The sequence below is a fragment of the Bacillus rossius genome, chromosome 2 (genome assembly GCF_032445375.1).
Source record: "Bacillus rossius redtenbacheri isolate Brsri chromosome 2, Brsri_v3, whole genome shotgun sequence".
Classification (NCBI taxonomy): domain Eukaryota; kingdom Metazoa; phylum Arthropoda; class Insecta; order Phasmatodea; family Bacillidae; genus Bacillus; species Bacillus rossius.
Genome location: NC_086331.1, coordinates 44168981 through 44188926, shown reverse-complemented (window position 1 = coordinate 44188926; position 19946 = coordinate 44168981).

Sequence of the window (19946 nt, the reverse complement as noted above, 5' to 3'; positions counted from 1 at the left end):
TATGAGTGAGGAGCTTGGTGACGAAGTCATCAAGATTTTTAATTAAAATTTAATTATATATTTTTAAAAAATTTTCCCGATTTTCTAAATTAAATTTTGAGGATTTTAAAGATGGTGGACGTGACGTCATGATTCAGTGGAATATTCTAGAAAACAAAATGGAGGAATTTTCTAGAATAAAAATGGCGGAATCCAAGATTGCCACCGGGGTAAAAGATCAAATTCAAATCCAAGATGGCCGCCAGGAGTGACGTAATTCAAGAGGGCCGCCGGAAGTGACAAAATCCGAGATGGCCGCCTCGAATCCCTGAATCCCGCACCATAAGCCACTGCACCAGAACATACTATAATTACATACTATCCACTGTCTTCATTCTTCCATAAATCAATAACATCCTCCAATTTTTTTTTGAGATCGGAAGGGCTATGATCATAATCTCGTTCAGGACAAGGAAAATTATTTACGTATTTTCTTTAGAAAATTATCTCTATTGTTATTTTCTAGCTTGCAGGAATGCTTGGCGTTACAAGTTTTGCCGTTTCTTTTTAAGATATTTATTCGTGTAAATGACTTCCCACAACGAACACAACTTATCATTTTGTTTAGCGGATTTTTATCACAGTCATTTATTTGTCTCGTGTTGTTTACCATTATTTTTTTAAATAAATTTCTTGCTGCAAAACCTACACTTGTGTCCTTTTGATACAGCGACAGACATCGAACAGGGATCCATATTAGTTACTAAGACTAATAGCAAATGTTTATTGCGAGTTTTAAATAAGAATCATTCCTTAAATAGGTTTTATTTAAATATTTCATCAGTTAGACTTAATTTTTGCCATACAAGAAACTTGTTGCAAGTGGTTCCTATTCCCGCCAAAAGATAGCATCACGTGTTGTGTTGAAATAAATATTTTTTTTATGCGCAATGCGGGATGCACGCTCACGGTCGCAAAAGACGAAAGGCTTCGCTAGATATCAAGGAGAAGGAAGTTTTTCTTGCATGATAGTGCTTCTCAGATATCTCAAATCATATTGTTTGACTGAGAAATGTTTTTCTTCAAATTCCACCTGATTTAAATATCGCAATTGTTTATTTAGTAAATGGGATTCATCAATTTATACGGAACTCTGAATAAAATTACATGTCTCATTAATTAATATTTTTTCACGCAGAGAAAATAACCAGAACTACTCAGAGAACATCAGCAGATGGAATAATGAGGATACGGAGAAAACAATATCAATATCAATATCAATATTAATATCAATATCAACAAATTACAGGGGAAAAAAATATTTAAAATAAAAAATAACGTTAAAATAAAAATGAAAAATTAATCAAAATTAAAATTTAAAAAATTATAAAAATAAAAAAAATACGAAAATAGCTCTGCAAGCTTGTTAACCTCTCCATTGTTGAGCACGAATAGAGTTCTAGCACAAGCCAAATATTTTCCTCATATTTTTTTATATTTTGTATTGCTTTATTTTTATATGTATTTTTGTATATATATACATATCCGTAACGTATCAATTTTTATATTATTAATTATTATAATTGTATTAATTATTTTTTATAAATTTTATTTTTTTTATAAACTTTCTGATCACTGGCCAACAAAAAAATATTTTTGTTATGTTTCCTTCACTTCATGAGTCAAATCTTACTAATTTTGGGTTGAAAAAAAACGAAAATGACAATGAAAAAAATTTATTAGCTCTAGTTTCTGTGATACACTATGGGTCAAAATATATAACGTTAACAAATTGGGGCAAATCTGTAAATTTTAAACCATAAGTTTATCAACATTATAAATTAATTAGGATTTATTTAATAGTAGTTAAAAAAATTTAAGAGTTGAAAATTAATGGCAGAATACTTGGCAGGTTGGATATTATTACCATCATGTGGATTTCATTTTTCTTTTGGCCTGTCTCTTCTAGGTGAATTCTGGAGCATCCCTACACACGCACCAACAGTAATCTGCAATCATTGATTCATTCCAACGGCCCTGATATCTTTGTTCCATTACAGAAATATCCTGATGGAATCTCTCACCATGTTCATCACTGACCGCACCACAACAAGGAGGGAAAAAGTTTAAATTAGAGTGGAGAAAATGAATTTTGAGAGACATGTTGCATCCAAGTTCATGATATTTTTGTAGAAGTATCCTTACCAACTGAACATAGTTATCTTCTCTTTTGTTCCCCAAAAAACCTTTAATAACTCCATTGAACGCATTCCAAGCTTCCTTTTCTTTCCCCTCCAAAACTCTGTCAAACGCAGGATCCTTCATAAGCTCCCGAATTTGTGGCCTAACAAAAACACCTTCCTTAACATTTGCATCACTTAAGAAAGCAAATTTTTCCCTCAAATATCTGTGCCGTTTCAGTGCTAATTTCAGGCACAAATGTACGATTTACTTAATTTTACGAAATGATGTCCCACTGTTTTTTTCCCCTCATCGAGATTTGTTCAGTCGAGTGTACCGACAGGTTAGTTTGTTTAGCAGTTCAGTGCTCCCAACGCCGTTCCCAGCGATTAAGGCTGAGGTTTGCTGGCGACATGCTGGGCCAGCGATCGTCTCGTCTGGACCCTGCTAGGCGTCACGCGTCGAGCTGTTCACCCTAGACGGTAGCGTGACTAGAAAAGCTGTTCTTTGCTCCCAAAGATGCTAACTCCTCTTCTCGGAGCTGTGCTGAAGCTAGCTGTCCCTCTCACGAAACGGTGTTCCGTTCATCAGCCCAACAACACGTAGCGTCGTGTCAGACCATCCTGTTTCCAGGCCGGGTCAGTCACCGCTCATAGCCCCACCCCCACCCCCCTGTTTCTTATGGTCCACGCAGGTCATAACCCACAGCCGCGCCAATGCCCGGGATGAAGGCCACAGCCCCTCGCGCCCCAGATGGACCACAAACGACATCTCGCGGGAGTTTCGATAACTACCGGGCATGATCCCTCGCCTGTCCGCCAGTGGACAGCATAGTCACCTCCTATCCAAGCCAGAATTAAGGATCGACTTGTATCCAAGTCGAGAGGTAGTTTAGGGCTTGTAGTTCTGAGAGCACTCGCCAGGACGCGCTAGAGTGTGGCTACTTCAATCGGAACCATTCGGGTTCCCTTCGGGTTTTCCGAAGCCCCTCCCCTGGACAGGCGACCAAAGACAATTTTAATTAGGCGAGCCGGCGCCATTTTTGACGATTCGGCGGGCAGCACGCGGTAAGGGCGGATCTCTCTTCGTAGCCCGAGACAACGCGCTTCTGAAAAGTCGTGAACGGCTTTCTCTAAAGCATGTAGTTGGTTATCGACAAGGCCATGTGCCTTAGCACTAAATTTTTAATTTTTTAGCGGCCAAAAATAGTTTAGTTTTGAAATAGTTTTTTTGGTCTTATTATTCTTCATGGCGACCGCGAACGTCAGCGTCGACCATCACCTGGCCATCTCCAGGCACCACCTGATCTACTCCACCCCGCAGCTTAGGTAAGTTGTTTCGTCGCCCCACACACACTTTTCCTTTTGCTGTTCTCCTGGGCTTAACTTCGCCCAACATCAGCCGCCTGTTAACCAACCTAATTTGATGGGAACACTGGTTGCAGGCGGGGATCAAGAATTAGGACGAGAAATTCCGCTCCAAATTCAACTCCCGAATGTGCAGTTCATGAGTTAGTTCACCGAAATTCATCGCCTCCTGCAATCGGAGAATTTCTCAAGAGTTCCAGCTTTCAATGGCTTTTCTCCTGAGTGGAAAAACCACAAACTTATTTATAATTCTAAACAACCAGTTTCAGGACACTTTTTATTTATTTAACGAGTAAATGTAATTTTTTTTATAATTTGTCATATGAAGAGCCTGCGCGCTCAATATTCAATGGCCTGTAAAGTTAAGAGACCAAATTACCTTAGATTCAGTCAAGTATAACCATTGTTACTTATTATAATATCTCGCCCCGGGGCCTCCCATTTGGTTTGTTGTTTAACAAGATTTAATATATTAAGTATAGCAAATAAGGTCAACAATTTTCTTGGTATTTTATTTCAGCTGTAATGCCATGGGACATCTTCAGTGGAATAATGTTTTTTAAAGTCAAAAATAACAGCAACAAAATCATTAAGTATGATTAAGTAAATGCCTATATAAACCAAACCAATCTTATTATTTTCTTATCCTTGATCTCGATCCACATAACCTTACCAAGTTTTAAGGAGGTTAATCATAAATTTTGTTGTGCGTGCGCTGTGCCCCTATGGGTAATGTGTTTAGTACTGTTTCTGCCTGCCACTTCCACGGCCAATCTATATTTGTTTTAGACGAAATGTCATATTGAGCGCAGCCGCACGTTACATATCTAAAGGCCTCTCCTTCTTTGTTCATGCCTTTGACAAAGTTTTTCATCAAACCGAGTTTTATATGTAGTGGTGGAAGAAATATATCTTTCGGGTCGACGAGAGGCAGGGCAACAACATTTTTTTCACTAGGGCCAAGATTTCTTGCAGGCCAGTCTGTTTAAATGTAATGTGATTTCCTATCTCTACTGTCCCACATACATAAAAAGCAGCAGTATTTAGTATACCCCAGTTGCATTCCTAAAAGTATAGCGATGACCTTTAGATCATCACATATTTTCCACTTGTGTTCAGCATATTTGATTGAGTGGAGGAGGGCTTTCATGTTTTCATAAGTCTCTTTCATGTGAACTGCATGTCCAACAGGAATAGAAGGAAGACGGTTACCGTTGTGAAGTGATACAGCTTTCAAACTAAGCTTCGACGAATTTATGAATAGCCTCCATTCAGTAGGTTCAAATTCAAACATTTCATCAAGCCATTAACGTTGCCGCATACTACAAAGTTGTTTTTCTTTTCAAAAAAAGGAAGGAGATTCCCTGACATCATGCTGGAGAAGATTCCACTGCTGTAGTCTTGAGCCTAGATGTTCTGTCTTATCCTTTGACAAATCAAGGTCTCGAATGAGATCACTTAATTCCGCTTGACTCAGTCTGTGCGGTTTATCATCTGTTTCCTTAAAATCAGGCTCGTGAGATGTGCTAGGCTGGTTGAGTTCTTCTGCACTATCTATATTTTCCACTTCAAGTTCATAACTGTGGGGTGGGGTAGATATTGGTAAACCATCTGAATGTGGAACTGGTCGAATAGCCGAAGGAATATTTGGGTATTGAACTGTTCTTTTTTTCTTTGTTGACAATCCCAACTTTATTGGTGGAGTCAAGCATTATGGCAGTCATTTATATGGTTTGTAGGCTCCCGCCAAACCATGGGCACAGCAAAAGGCATAGATAATTTTTTTTTCAGCCATTCTCTTAAAGTAAATTAACAAGAGGTACAACATATATGTGGAGCCCACGACTTATCTTGGTCACCTACCGTAACTCCAAAATAATGCTCATATACGCAGTCTTAACAGCAAGAGAAAGATTGTGTTTCTGTGACGAAAATGTTACTTCATCACAAATATAACAAAAGTTATTCACTGAATTCACACAACTACGTGGCATTTTGGTTTAGTACACTTAAATATCACTCAAAACATTAAATTGGAATAAGAAAACAACATAAACCACATCAAGCACTATCTGAAGAACAGAAATCACGTATATAACCTCAAAATAGCTGTACAACGTTTGGTTTTGTTAGTTAACAGGTGTACTAACATCCAAAAACTAAATTTCTCAACAAAGTGAAAGTTGAGCATGTAAAAAGTTACATGTTACTTTATCTTGAAAACAAGAGCTAGTTTGGTCATTTTCGAGGTGATTTTTGAACTCAGGGGGTGAAAATACATAATAATTGGGTATTTTTAGGCCCGAAACATATTCATTGTTGGCCAGTATAATAATTGCAGATTTTCATATGACTACCGAAACGAAAATTGCAACGACGTTTTTTAAACAATATTTTATAAAATTCTGATTAATTAATTTTTTTATAAATTTTTAATTTTTTCTCGATTTTAAAGCATACAAATTACTGATTTTCAAGATGATGGCCGTAACGATATTTGCTACACTCACATCATAATTCAAGATGTCGGATGTGACGTAAGCATTTTTTTTTATTTTTACTAAGATTTTTTAATATACTATTAATAAATTACATGTTTACTCTATCCAGGAATCGAACCGAGGACCAAAATTGATAAAGTAACTTAAAATTAAAGTAAACAATTTTTTAAATACATTTATATAAATATATTTTTTTTCCGAATGTTTTTGGACAAAAATTAAAGAAACTGAATTTTATGGGCAAGGTCAATGTCATCCAAGATGGTTGCCAGAGAGTGAAGGACGGCTTGTCATCGTATAATTTAAGCTGCTTTGGGGGATTTTGGCTTCTTTAAGGCAAAATCATTTTGCTGTTTTTCGAATTTCGAATTTTTGAATTTTTGAGGAATAAAACGGGATATTTTCATTTAAAACGGGAATTTTTCCCTCGAATTAGAGAGATTATTTTTTCAAATTATTTGAAATTTTTTTTTAACATAACTTGAAATTTTGGCAAAGTTTAGCCAAGTTTTGGCAAATTTTGAGTCATTTTTGGAAAATTATGGTAAATTTTTAAGTTAAAGGTCAAAGTTCATAGTCAAGTTATTCAAGATGGCCGCCCTGACGTCACAATCCAAAATGGTGGCGACAATCCGAATCCAGCCTGAAGCCTGTGCTATGATGCCCATTTATACACTACTGCCAACGCTTAAAAATATGCATGAACATCCACATTACTTCCTCTACCACTACACATTAGTTTATCAACATGCTTCAAAACCTTCAGTGCTTACAGTTTGGTAGCTTTAAAACAGTTTAAAGGCAGGCGACGTCATTTACCAGTCCACATTCATACAATCTTCGAAAATAACATAGAGAATTTAAGGTAATAAAACAGGTATGTGGCCAGAAGAATAAAGAAGAGAGATAAAAACTGAATGATGCCATCTTGAATTTAACAGTCTTTAGGTAGCCACAATTTTTTTTATGTATTCAAACATCTCACCAATAAATGCAGAGTGAAAGATATAGAACAAGCCATAAACAAAACACCCACTACAAACCTATCTACACTGAGTATAGAATAAAAATCCAGCCGAACAACTCTTTATAAAACATGCTACTGTAGCGTGGTTTACATTTGACTGACAGGTAGAAGGGCAACTAAAAATTCAAAGAAGACATCAGGGTCTACAAACAAGGAAACTGAAAATTGGCCATATCCATACTGTAATCCATTTCCAAACAAAGTTTGGTTTTTGAAAAATTTGAAACCATATCAAACATAGAGAATGTCAGATTAGTATATAATAGGGGCATCTGCGGCTGAAGTCGGGGTTTGGTGCTGGCGCTGAATGCCATTTTATATTATGACATCACTTCTGAGCTCTGGGGTTCCGCCATCTTGGATTCCGCCATTTTGTTTCGAGAACTTTCCACCATATTCAGTAAATTACTAATATCAATAAAAAGTACCGATTAAAATACTGATTTGATTTATTCGAATACTGTCCTCATTTCGATCCTTGGCCAGTGACAAAAAGGAATTTTAGCTTTAAAATACTTATTTAATTAAATATGATGAAACTTCCCCAAAGTGCCTTAAATTCCCCATATACCAGCCGTAGATGTTGTTACAAGCGTAAACAGGGCCACGACGCGCCCTGGTTTGGTTGCTGGCTGGCGGCCCCGCACGGTCACTGACGTAATGCGCCATCTATTAAAGTAACCCCCCCCCCCCCCAACTCGCGATCACCAAAACTCCTTCGCACCGCTCACGGTGCGGCGCCGGACAGTCTGTGTGAATTCCGCGGGCCATCATGCCAGCTGTCGATGCTCTAATCGACGCTTCGGGCGTCGGGTCGGCGCGGTATGACGTGACTGGGGCCAGCAACGCTCGTCACGTGTATAAGGGCACCAGGGTCTATATAAGCCTGGACGCCGGCCTCCGCGACAGGGGCCCGGTGAAGGAAAGTGCGACGGTGTTAACGGAGTGGCTCGGCAAGATGGAGTAGCTCCTCAGCGAAGTGAGTGCGACGGTGGCGACGGAGTACGACGAGAGTTCGGTGACGGAGCTCCACGAAAAGTGCTGCGGTGAGAGTTGCGCGATGGGTGCGGCCCAGCAAGGTGTGCGGCGTGTAAGAACTTGAGATATTGAGTACGAGTAATTGATTAGTAGGTATTTTAAGTAAGATTATATATTAGTGCTGTAAATTTTATCAGTCAATTGAACCAGGTGGGGCACGAGTCACCCACCTCACTGCCTCAAACGTTAAAAGACACAATTATAAAAAAAGAAAGAGAACAAGTAAATAAATACAGTAGTGCAGAAATCCATTTGTATAATGCGAACAACATTAATTAATACATTTGTTAACTTGTTACATTTGCTAATACTGAAATGGCACATTCATCATACATCATATAAGGTTGCTGTTACCCAATAAGTGAATATTTATATACATAACATTAATACAAAACAGGTATAACACAGGTCGTAACCTTAACATCAATTTAACATCTTAGAATAAAAACGACAAAATCATAATTATGAGTCGCCCCTGTGGACCTGGCAAGGCGTGGTAAAATCCAGAAAAGAGATGGCAAATCAAAAAGGGCAGAATGCCTGAATCATGGAGCCAACGAGTGGCATAGCATCAATAATTAATCAAGGCAGGCTCGGCCGCAGGGCGAACAGCGCAAAGACAAGCGGGCATTACCAGCAAACACGAACATTAAGCCCAAAAACGATAACAAAGCCCGAGAGCAGGCGCCAGCACCTGGAGTGAAAGAAACAAAGGTAAGTCTGAAATGGGCATGGCCGAGCACGCCTGCAAATACACCTTACCTACCATAGGTGCGACCGCGACGGGAACCAGGACCGCTGCCAGTCGACCGACAAATGAAGCGGCCTGGTCACTAATGGTAAACAAGTCGATGGTAAGGAAGGTTTAGAAGGCTGGAATGATCTGGAAGGTCGGAGGAGGAGGAGAAAGGAGGGAAGGGGGCGAGGCAAGGAAAGGAGAGGAAGGAAAGGAGGAAAGGCAAGAATGGAATAGTAGAAGGGAGGTGGGGTGAGCCAAGGAAGGGAGGGTAAGGAAGGGTGGAGAGGTAAGAACGGACTGGAATAATTTGGCCATTTTTCAATCCCCTTTCCTAAAGTGGCCCTGCCTGGATGCGGAACACATGATGAACAAACATGGAGTGCTTGAAAGATCGGCGAGGTCCAGCATAGGAGCATTAGCTGCCGTCGTTGGAGCGGGCGGGAAGATCTCGTCCTAGAAATGATTTTGCTGGGATTCCAGTGATGGAGTCCTCAAGTCCAGAGAAGCTCCGACGAATCACGTCCTCCTGGCAAGGGAGGGGGGTGGGGGGACTCCAGTCGTAACTGAAGAACGGAGCCAAGGGAGGCTGTCCGAGGTACAGCCCGAAGACAGTTCCATCACCAAGAGCTCCGAGACCGCAGGCGGCTCACAGCAGTGCAGGGGCACTCAGCCAGAGCCACTATAAACAGTCTCAAAATACACGCAGGAGGAAGAGCACTCAGGCCGCCTCAGGGCAACCAGCCATCAGGAGTGGAGAAGCGGTGAACCGAAGGTATCGTCCCAGGCAGGGAGCCACAAAAAGGGTTAACGGGGGGAGGGGGGGTTGATGCAGATGTCGCCCCGCAGAGACGTCTCCCGGCGAGGTGATGAAGATGAAGATGACAGCGAATGGCTAGGATGACCTGAAAGGGGTTAGGGATAGTGAACCAGACAAAGAATAAAAGATTTAAATAACTAATAACATACAATGATATTCGAGGATCACAAGTATAACATTTAAAATAATGAAAATATGTGCACATCGTGAATACAAAGCCAGAATACAGGGCTAGCCCCTACAAATTACACCACAAAGGGCTTAAGATGTGATACATGAGATTTCCTAAACCTATTCTTACGTTGCAAATCCTTTAACAACAACGTATTAGGTCCTAAAACCTTATTAACAATAAATGGCCCTTCATAAGAGGGCAAGAGTTTACAATTTATTTTGTTTGACAAACTTGGGAGAGTAAATGACTTACACAGCACCTGAATAGTCCTACCCCTATTGTATGAGTTCGCGACGGCCTGATGGGACTTCTCAAGATGACAAGAGAAAGTATCCAACACAAGTTCTAATTCCCGAGCATCCAGACTGGCGTCGATGGGGGGCAGTCCCCACTGGTTTAATAAGGGGTGAGTGAATTCTCGACCCAAAAAAGGAATGGATGGATGGAAACCGGAAGCTGAATGGACAGCAGAATTCAGTGCCACATGTTAAATTCAAGGTCCCACAGGGTCTGATCGGCACGGTAAAAAGATGTAAGGATACCCTTGATTACCTTATTGACATGTTCAACCTGGTTTCCCTGAGGGAAGTAAGGCGAACTGTAGACAGGTTTGACGGCCCATTCAAACAGAAAATCCTTGTACACAGAAGATTGGAAGTAGGGAGCATTATCGGAAACAATGATATGAGGAGGTCTAAAAAACTTAAACACCTGGTTTTTAGAGCATTAACAATGGAAACAGATTTCATGTTTTTAAGAGGTAAGAGAATAACAAATGTAGAAAATATGTCTAAAACAACTAGAAGGCATACGTTCCCTTTACGTGCGCGGGTAAGGGGCCCAAAGATGTCGACGTGAATAACGTGGGAGGGTACCACAGGAGGATCAGCTGAAAAAAGTCCCATTTTAGAATTATGAGTGGGTTTCGATACCCGACAATCAAAACAAAACCTGACATAGTCTCTAACATCAAAATTAAGCTAAGGCTAAAATTAATGATCTGAGATTCTTCACTTAGTTTTATCAATACCCAGGTGACCACCTACTTAAGAAGAATGGAAATAAGCAATTACCATAGGTTTAAGAGAAAGATGTACAACGACCTTACGTGCCCTACCGGAGGATCCAGTAAAACAAAAGAAGACCTTGTTCTTCCATATAAGGAATTGCTTTGTTGGACTGAAGATCGTTATGGATCTGTTGGCAAAATGCGTCTTGTGCCTGCTGATCCCTGATATTAAAATACGACTCTGGAAAATTTTAATGGAAGACACAAGTTCAGCGGGCAAGGTGTTACGGAGATCTACAGACTCAAACTCATCGGTGCAAAACATACGGGAGAGGGAGTCGGCGACGATGTTGTCCTTGCCAGATACATGGTGGATACAGAACTGAAAACGTGAGAGTCTCAAAATCCAGCATCCCAACTTGCCGAGCTGATGGGATGGTTGAAAAGTCAACTAAGAGCACGATTGTCAGTATAGAGGTCTAACTCGCGAGAGTACAAATAGCTTTCGAATTTCTCCATAGCGAATAGACAGGCAAGAGCCTCCTTTTCGTAGACGCTGAGGCGTAGTTCGGATTCGGACAAAGATCGACTCACGTAGGCGATTGGTCTGATTTTTCCTTCCTCATGATGACCTAGTACTGTGCCAAGGGCAACAAAAGAGGCGTCCACCTGAAAGCGAAACATCTATCGAAATCGGGGAGTATCAAGACCGGGGGTTTGGCCATGCAAACCTTTAGATCCTGAAACGACTGCTCCTGTTGGGAACCCCAAACAAAGATGGAACTTTTCCTTTTTTAGGAATTTAAGGGTGCACTAAGAATAGCGAAATTATCAATAAAACGTGAAAAATATCCGAGAAGGCCCAAAAATTGTTGAACTCCCTTGACATTTATGGGCTTAAGGAACTGTACAATAGGTGCAATTTTGTCTGGGTCCATGAGAAGGGTACCCTGCGAAATGACATTACCTAAAAATTTTACGGAGGTTTTACCAAAGGAATTTTTGTCTGGATTAACAGTTAAGTGAGCAGAACGCAAACGGGTAAGAACTTCTGATAGGTGATAAAGGTGATCTTCAAAGCTGGTACTATAAATGATGATATCAACAATGTAATTGAATACACATTTGTATTTAAGATCCGAGAGAACATGATCCAAATCTCTACTCATCGCCTGACTACCGAAGCTGACTCCCATGGGAATGCGGTTGAATTCAAAATGTCCAAATGGAATTGAGAAGGTAGTATACTTACGACAACTAGGGTCCAAGAGATATTCATGGAAACTCTGGTTAAGATCAATAACTGAAAAGTAGTTAGCTTTTCCTAGATGCTGAAGAGTGCTTTCAACAGTGGGGAGTGGGTACACATCGTCCTTAGCAATCTTCTGGTTCAAAGAAATATAATTATGGACCATACGCCAGCTTACTCCGTCTTTTTTGCGAACCAAAAAAGTTGGAGTGCTAAAGTCGGATGTTAAGGGTGAAATGACTCCAGCTGTCAAGAGCTTGTCAATAATGTCTCGCATAGCCTGAAGCTTAGGTGGAGAGACCTTATGATACCTGCTACGTACAGGGTTGTCATATTTGAAGTAAAACCTGTAGGGAAGGATGTCACATTTTCCTAATTTTGGAGTGATAACATCCGCAAATTTCTGTCTAAGGGCTGAAAGAGCTTGCTCCCGATCGGGGTGACAAGACCCTGGTGACTGTAAGACAATGGAACTTTTATTCTGAATTCTCAAAGCTATTTTACAGGAGGGGGCAAAAGCATATGAAAGCTCATGGCGATCTAAATCTAAAACGCAGCGGGTTTTGCTCAAAAAATCAAGGCCGACAATAAAATTAGGCGAGACACTGGGTACAACTATGAATCTCCAATCCCACGAGAAATACTTGATCTTCAAATGTATGACAACTGATTTGCTCGAGCGTATACACTTACCATTAGCAACACAAATATTAGCATAGTCCTCTGAGGAGACACGGGAAGAAAGAGCTGGAAAGAGACTAAGCAATTGTTGCCAACAATTTTCACTTATCACTGAGCGGGAAGCACCAGTTTCCACAAGGGCAGGAAAGAAACGATCGCCGATGGACACGGACAAAAAATGCAAAAATGAAGAGGAAGAGGTTTTTCTTTTGAGACGACAGAGCCGGCCTCTTTTCCGCCCCGTCATGCGGAGGTAAAAGGGCAATTGACTCTATAATGCCCCAAGGCTTTGCAGGAGAGGCACTTCCGGCTATTGATGTCTCTACGTGGCTGGGTAGAATCCTCGGTAATGTGTCCAAAGACACAACAGTTCGCGCACTTGGCATGTGTATGGGTAGAGGCAGACTGAGGGATGACCAAGGATTGCTTCTTATTGCTAGGAGGAGTTACGTTACTGGAGACGCGCCTAGGCTCGCTATAAGATGATGGCCCATTTACCTTATGTAATGCAGGGACCTGCCTATGAGTGCTCGAAGCACTTGGATCAGAAATCATACTCACTCTGTGTTTACCCAACTCGTGTGTACGTGGCCCTGAGCCTGTCCTTGCTCTGGAGGGAAATTCTGATTCATATTTACTGATAGCCATGAGGCGCGCCTCGACCTCACTGCCCCAAGCATGCAGAGACTTAAAAGTAGTAGGTGGGGAAAGCATACAACACGAACTGAAAACATAAGGACCAAAATTTCCTAAAATAAGCTGCACAAACTCAGCTTCAGGAGTGTCAATCTCTAACACAGTAGCAAAGGCCAAAACACTATCAATAAATTGAAGCACAGGCTCGTCAGGTCGCTGGAAGCGAGACACTAGATTGCGCTTACAAGCGTCCATGACGCGAGGAGGGCACACAATATGAAGAAAAGCTAGTTTGAAGGCTCGCAAGTCCCCCTTTTGAACGATAATATCTGTGAGTTTCGTCACATAAACACCACAGCACTTCGTCAGCAAGGCCTTTAAAAGAGTATCAGGGGGTACCAGGCCTAACTTGGCAACACGATCGGCCTCACAGAAAAATTCTAAGATGTATTTGGGATCGATACCATCAAGGTTGGGTTAGGACTTCAGGACAGAAAAGAACAATTTTTGAGCGAAGGGGTCTGACGAATTTTCACTCACGTCCAGTGTTGACCGTGCCGCGCCGTCGCCCACCGGGAGCTCACCCGAACAGCGCATGAATTTAACGAGCCTGGTACACATCACTGCCACGGTGTCCCCATCTTCCCGGTGGAGGCGGTAGATCCAGGAAACAGTTGAGCCACTCATAATTTTCAGATGTTTATGAAACACAAGTACAAAGTGATTAGCTGCAGAAGCAGAGTTGCACAGAGTTGAACCAGGTGGGGCACGAGTCACCCACTTGACTACCTCAAACGTTAAAAAGACACAATTATAAAAAAAACAAGGAAATGAATACAGTAGTGCAGGAATCCATTTGCATAATGCGAACAACATTAATTAATACATTTGTTAACTTGTTACATTTGTTAATACTGAAATGGCATATTTATCATACATCATAAATGGTTGCTGTTACCCTATAAGAGAATATTGATATACATAACATTAATACAAAACAGGTATAACACAGGTCGTAACCTCAATAACAATTTAACATCTCAGAATAAAAGACGACAAAATCATAATTATGAGTCGCCTCTGTGGACCTGGCAAGGTGTGGTAAAATCCAGAAAAGATATGGCAAATCAAAAAGGGCAGAAGGCCTGAATCATGCAGCCAACGAGTAGCATGGCATCATTAATTTATCAAGGCAGGCTCGGCCGCAGGGCGAACAGAGCAAAGATAAGCGGGCATGACCAGCAAACACGAACATTAAGCCCAAAAACAGTAGCAAAGCCCGAGAGCAGGTGCCAGCTACTGGAGTGAAAAAGAAACATAAGTAAATCTGAAATGGGCATGGCTGAGCACGCCTGCAAATACGCCTTACCTACCACAGGAACGACCGCGACGGGAACCAGGACCGCTGCCGGTCGACCGACAAGTGAAGCGGCCTGGTCACTAATGGTAAACAATTCGGCCTGACGTGATGAAGAGCGGAGAGGGGGTAAAGGGATGGTAAGGAAAGTTTAGAAGGCCGGAACGATCTGGATGGTCGGAGGAGGAGGAGGAAGGAGGGAGGGAAAGGGGAAAGGAAGGAAATGGGGCGAGGCAAGGAAAGGAGGGGAAGGAATGGAAGAGAGGTAAGAACAGACTGGAAGATTCTGGCCATTCATCACAATAAAACTGTGCAAAAAAAATAATTCGGCTATCCCTACACAAACCCAGTTCTTCCCAATCAATGATTATTAAAATTGTATAATTTGTCGTCAGAAGTGGGATAGCACTAATTAAATAATTTACAAATAATTACAAGTGATTAAAAAAATATAAATTAAATTTTCGGTATTAAAATTAGTTTTACGAACTGCAGTTAGTTTTGAGTGTACTATTTTTAAAATTAGTGTTAGTGTGAGTTAGGTTAGCGTGTAGGGGAATTTATAGTGTAGTCAGATGTCAGTAGTGTTAGGTGTGTAGTGTATGTTGAAAAGGAAGTTGGCCACCGACGAACTTAACTCTGTCAGTGTCTCTACCACAACACTCAGGGATCCTCCGTCGACGAATGGATTAAGTGCGATTCCAGAGTTAAAGTTAAAGTTCCTCTTACACACAGAGTCTCAGTCCAATTCCGACGATCGGTGCGCTTTTGGGAACAGTGACGTTCTTCGGGTGGTCTGGCAGGACGGTGGCAGGACGACATTCTTGGAGGCGTGCTTCTCGTTTTCCTTCACTCCCCTCTCTCTGCTTGCTGTGCCCAGGTCAGTTCTATACCTAATTCTCTGGTGCGCTTCCCTTTCGTTCCCGAACGAACCAGAAGTTGCGAGTTTCTCCTACTTCCGCGGGAATAATGTAGGGGTGGTGAAGTCACGTGACCAGTCACGTGGTCACCTCCATCTCACCTTTGCCTCAGCCGAGGAGCGCGAAATATGGTGAGAAGCCTTGTTGGGATGACAGGCAACCTAAAACACACAGATGTTCGACGGGAGTAAGACCATAGAGGGACAAACCAATTATAGTCCAGGAAAAAAAAAATCTTCCGTTGTGGGCCGCAAATAGCAACCACAAAAACTATTCAGCCTATAAAACTAAATAAATCTATTGATTTTATTTCGAGTAGTCATAAACTAGTTCATAGAAATACTGAAACAAGTTCCTATCAGCTTTGCTCTATTATTATGTTATTACATGAGCCAGCACCTAACCTGCTTCATAAAGTATTCATCAAACGTGCGTGCGCAAGCACACACACACATTCACACACACATCATAGTCTTGACACTCGCCACATATATATATATGATAGCCAATTTGCATATTTTACATAACTGTTTCCCATAATAAAATTAAAATGCACATAAACTACATATTTTGGCTAAAAAGGACATTAACTCCCCCACCACCCCTTTTTATTATTTTATTTTATTATTATTATTTTTTTAATTATCGTAATAACCACCCTCCACCACTACTCTAGTTTTTTCCCCTCACTCCCTCAATTTAACGTCATTCCCACCCCTACCCCTTGCAACCCTAATTTGTTTTAGTCTATAAATACCGGCTGCCTGACCCGGGAGCCTTCAGTTTTGCAGTAGCTCCCAGCCTGAAGGAAAGACGATGTTTACGTGTTGTGCGAGCGGAGCAAAGATCTTGACGGCCATCTTAGCATAAGGTAAAGTGCGCACGATTGCGGCACTGGATAAGGAGACGGAGTTACCATATCTACCAAAGGAGTTTCTCCTGGTATACGCCCCTCACGAGATAAGATACGTGTACAAGTTCCTACCGGTGTACCTGCAGCTAGATCCAGACATGCAAGATTGTTTGCCGTGCACCGAGTGCGACAGAGGAAGCTCCAGCGCCCCCGACACACCACACATGAAATCGTGGTGCAAGAAGTGACGAGATGCGTGCAGGCAGCAGCAGCAGCCTAGATCCTGAGCGCCGTGCCACAGTCGGCATCTAGGTACCACTCCAGCCTTTATGCAGAGCCAGCATCTTAGTCACGTCACTCCAGCCTCGTCGTATGTGTAACTGTGAGTAATGACAATATGACACTCTTTCTTGTCAACGTTAAGTGTCTTGCGTCCCAAAAGGAGCCTGTAGTGAAGCAATTGTCCGTGACGTGCGTGATCGGAGGTGACGAAGTCAAGACTAGCGAATACATATTTAAACCGCCGTGTGACTGGACGAAGCTAGACAGAAAGTCACAACGCGAGAACCGTCGTCTAACCTATGAAGTGAATGGACTCTCGTGGAATGAAGGTGAATTAGACTATGGTCTAATTAGACTCTGTGCTGTCGGACCTCGTCGAGCCTGAAGACGACGTTGTCTACGTCCTTGGTAATGAACAGAAACGTATTGTGAGTGATTTGTGTAGTGCCAAAGTAATTGACCAACGTAAACAAGGCAACTGTCCTTCTTTCAACACACTGTTAAAGATGTACGGAAACCAAATTGTAAAGTGCGATAAATTTTATAATGGTTTCTACTGTGCACATTGTAATAGTCAGTTACTGAAACTGTGGCTCTATGAACATCCGTATTACTACAGTGATGTTTAAATTTCTATTATTTTTGCAATTGTAAATAATGTTTCCAATGTCATCGGCTGATGTGGGGGTGATTCAAGTATTTAAATAAAGTATATAACCCAATTTATTTGCTTGTTCTTTTTTTTACCATTATTACATTACAGTTTTTTTGTGAAGTAAATTCCATTAATCCTACTCTTTTGAAAAAACATTAAAAAACAATATTGTTATATAATCATTTTTACTGTCTTCAGAAATGTAATTTAAAGCATACATTATAAAAAAAATTATCAAATAAAAAAACAAGGGGGATTAGTATTATAGAAATAAAACTCAAAGGTCAAACATTTTACAGATATATATATTTTCGTTAACATATACATTTAAATATATTTTTATATTTCATTTCCGAGAGTGTAGATTTGCAGGTCTCTCTCTCTCTCTTCCTCTCTCTCTCCCAGCAACAGCCCACGTTCGTCCCGCCGTCTCTCTCCATCTCACCGGCTCTCCGCCTCCTCCTACTCCTCCTCACGTCTTATCTCTCTCTCTCTATCCCAGCAACTACTCACCTGCTAAATACTTAAATATAATTTTAGTCACTCAAATAAAAAGCTTGCATCGAAGCTCTCTGTGTTTGGAACGGGCTGGAGACCGACACCGCTAAACAGGCTGGTCACTCACAAGCCCCTTGCCTCCATATGCAATATATGTCACATATGTAGTCAAGTACTTATGAACAACGTCTCTATTTAGCCATGGCCCATTACAACGATGCAAGCCTACCACAAAGAACTACCATAAGATACAATGACACAAAGCACGTGCTTAAATTAACATGTCACATACAAACACTGAAATTGACCAGTAACAACGAAGTATCAACGCCGAAATCTTGCATGCCAACGACTGTGGAACCCAGCGGCATAACAGTCCAGCATTGACACACAACGCCGAAATCCTGCATGTCATCGACTAAGGAACCCAGCGGCGTAACAGTCCAGCATTGACACCATCGACATGACACCATCGACATAAGGAGCCCAACATCATGACTCCATCGATGATAGGAGCCCATCGTAGTGACCCCAACATCATGACACCATCGATGTTAGGAGCCCAACGTCATGACTCCATCGATGATAGGAGCCCGTCGTAGTGACCCCATCATTATGACACCATCGATGTTAGGAGCCCATCGTCTTGACACCATCGACGTAAGGAGCCCAACGATTCATAAAAAAACGCATATAAACGTATATAATCGCATAAAACGCAAAAAAAAAACATAAATACGTAATATAAACGCATAAAACGCAAAAACCAAAATGCATCAGTGTAAAACGCATGAGTGTAATAAAATATGTATTGCACCAAAAACTACGTAGGTGCATAAAACCACCACTTCCATCCATCGCAACCAACCAACCAAAAAACGCAGCACCACAAAACAACGTAGGTGCATAAAACCACCACTTCCATCCCAACCAACCAACCAAAAAACGCAGCACCACAAAACAACGTAGGTGCATAAAACCACCACTTCCATCCCAACCAACCAACCAAAAAACGTAGCATCGCAAACAACGAGGATGCAAAAAACCACCACGTCCATCCCATCCAACCAACCAAAAAATGCAGCACCACAAAACAACGTAGGTGCATAAAACCACCACTTCCATCCCAACCAACCAACCAAAAAACGTAGCATCGCAAACAACGAGGATGCAAAAAACCACCACGTCCATCCCATCCAACCAACCAAAAAATGCAGCACCACAAAACAACGTAGGTGCATAAAACCACCACTTCCAACCCAACCAACCAACCAAAAAACGTAGCATCGCAAAACAACGAGGATGCAAAAAACCACCACGTCCATCCCATCCAACCAACCAAGAGAGCACAGCACCACAAACAACGAGGATGCATAAAACCACCACTTCCATCCCAATTAACCAACCAAAAAATTCTTGCATCGCAAACAACGAGGATGCAATACACCACCACTTCCATCCCAACCAACCAACCAAGAAAAAACACAGCTCCACAATCAATGCAGGTGCAAAAATGTACCCTCACCATCTCCACCACCGTCAAAGCCCATCGACGTAAGAACTCTACCGATGTAAGAGCCCACCGACATAAGAACTCCATCGACATCAAACATGTAAAAAAAAATCCAACAATGTAAAAGCCCATCGAAGTAAAAAAAAATCCATCGATGTAAAAAAACGCATTGGTGTAAAAAACGCATCAGTGTAAAATGCATCGGTGTAAAAAAATGCTTGCACCACAAAACAACGAAGATGCAAACACCACTACTTCCATCCACTTCCATCCCAACCAACCAACCAAGAAAGTGCAGCACCACAAAACAACGTAGGTGCATAAATAAAACCAACCAACCACCATCCATCCAACCAAAAAAATGCAGCACCACAAAACAATGTAGGTGCATAAAACCAACCAACTAACCCCCATCCAACCAACCAAGAAAGTGCAGCACCACAAAACAACGTAGTGCATAAAACAAACC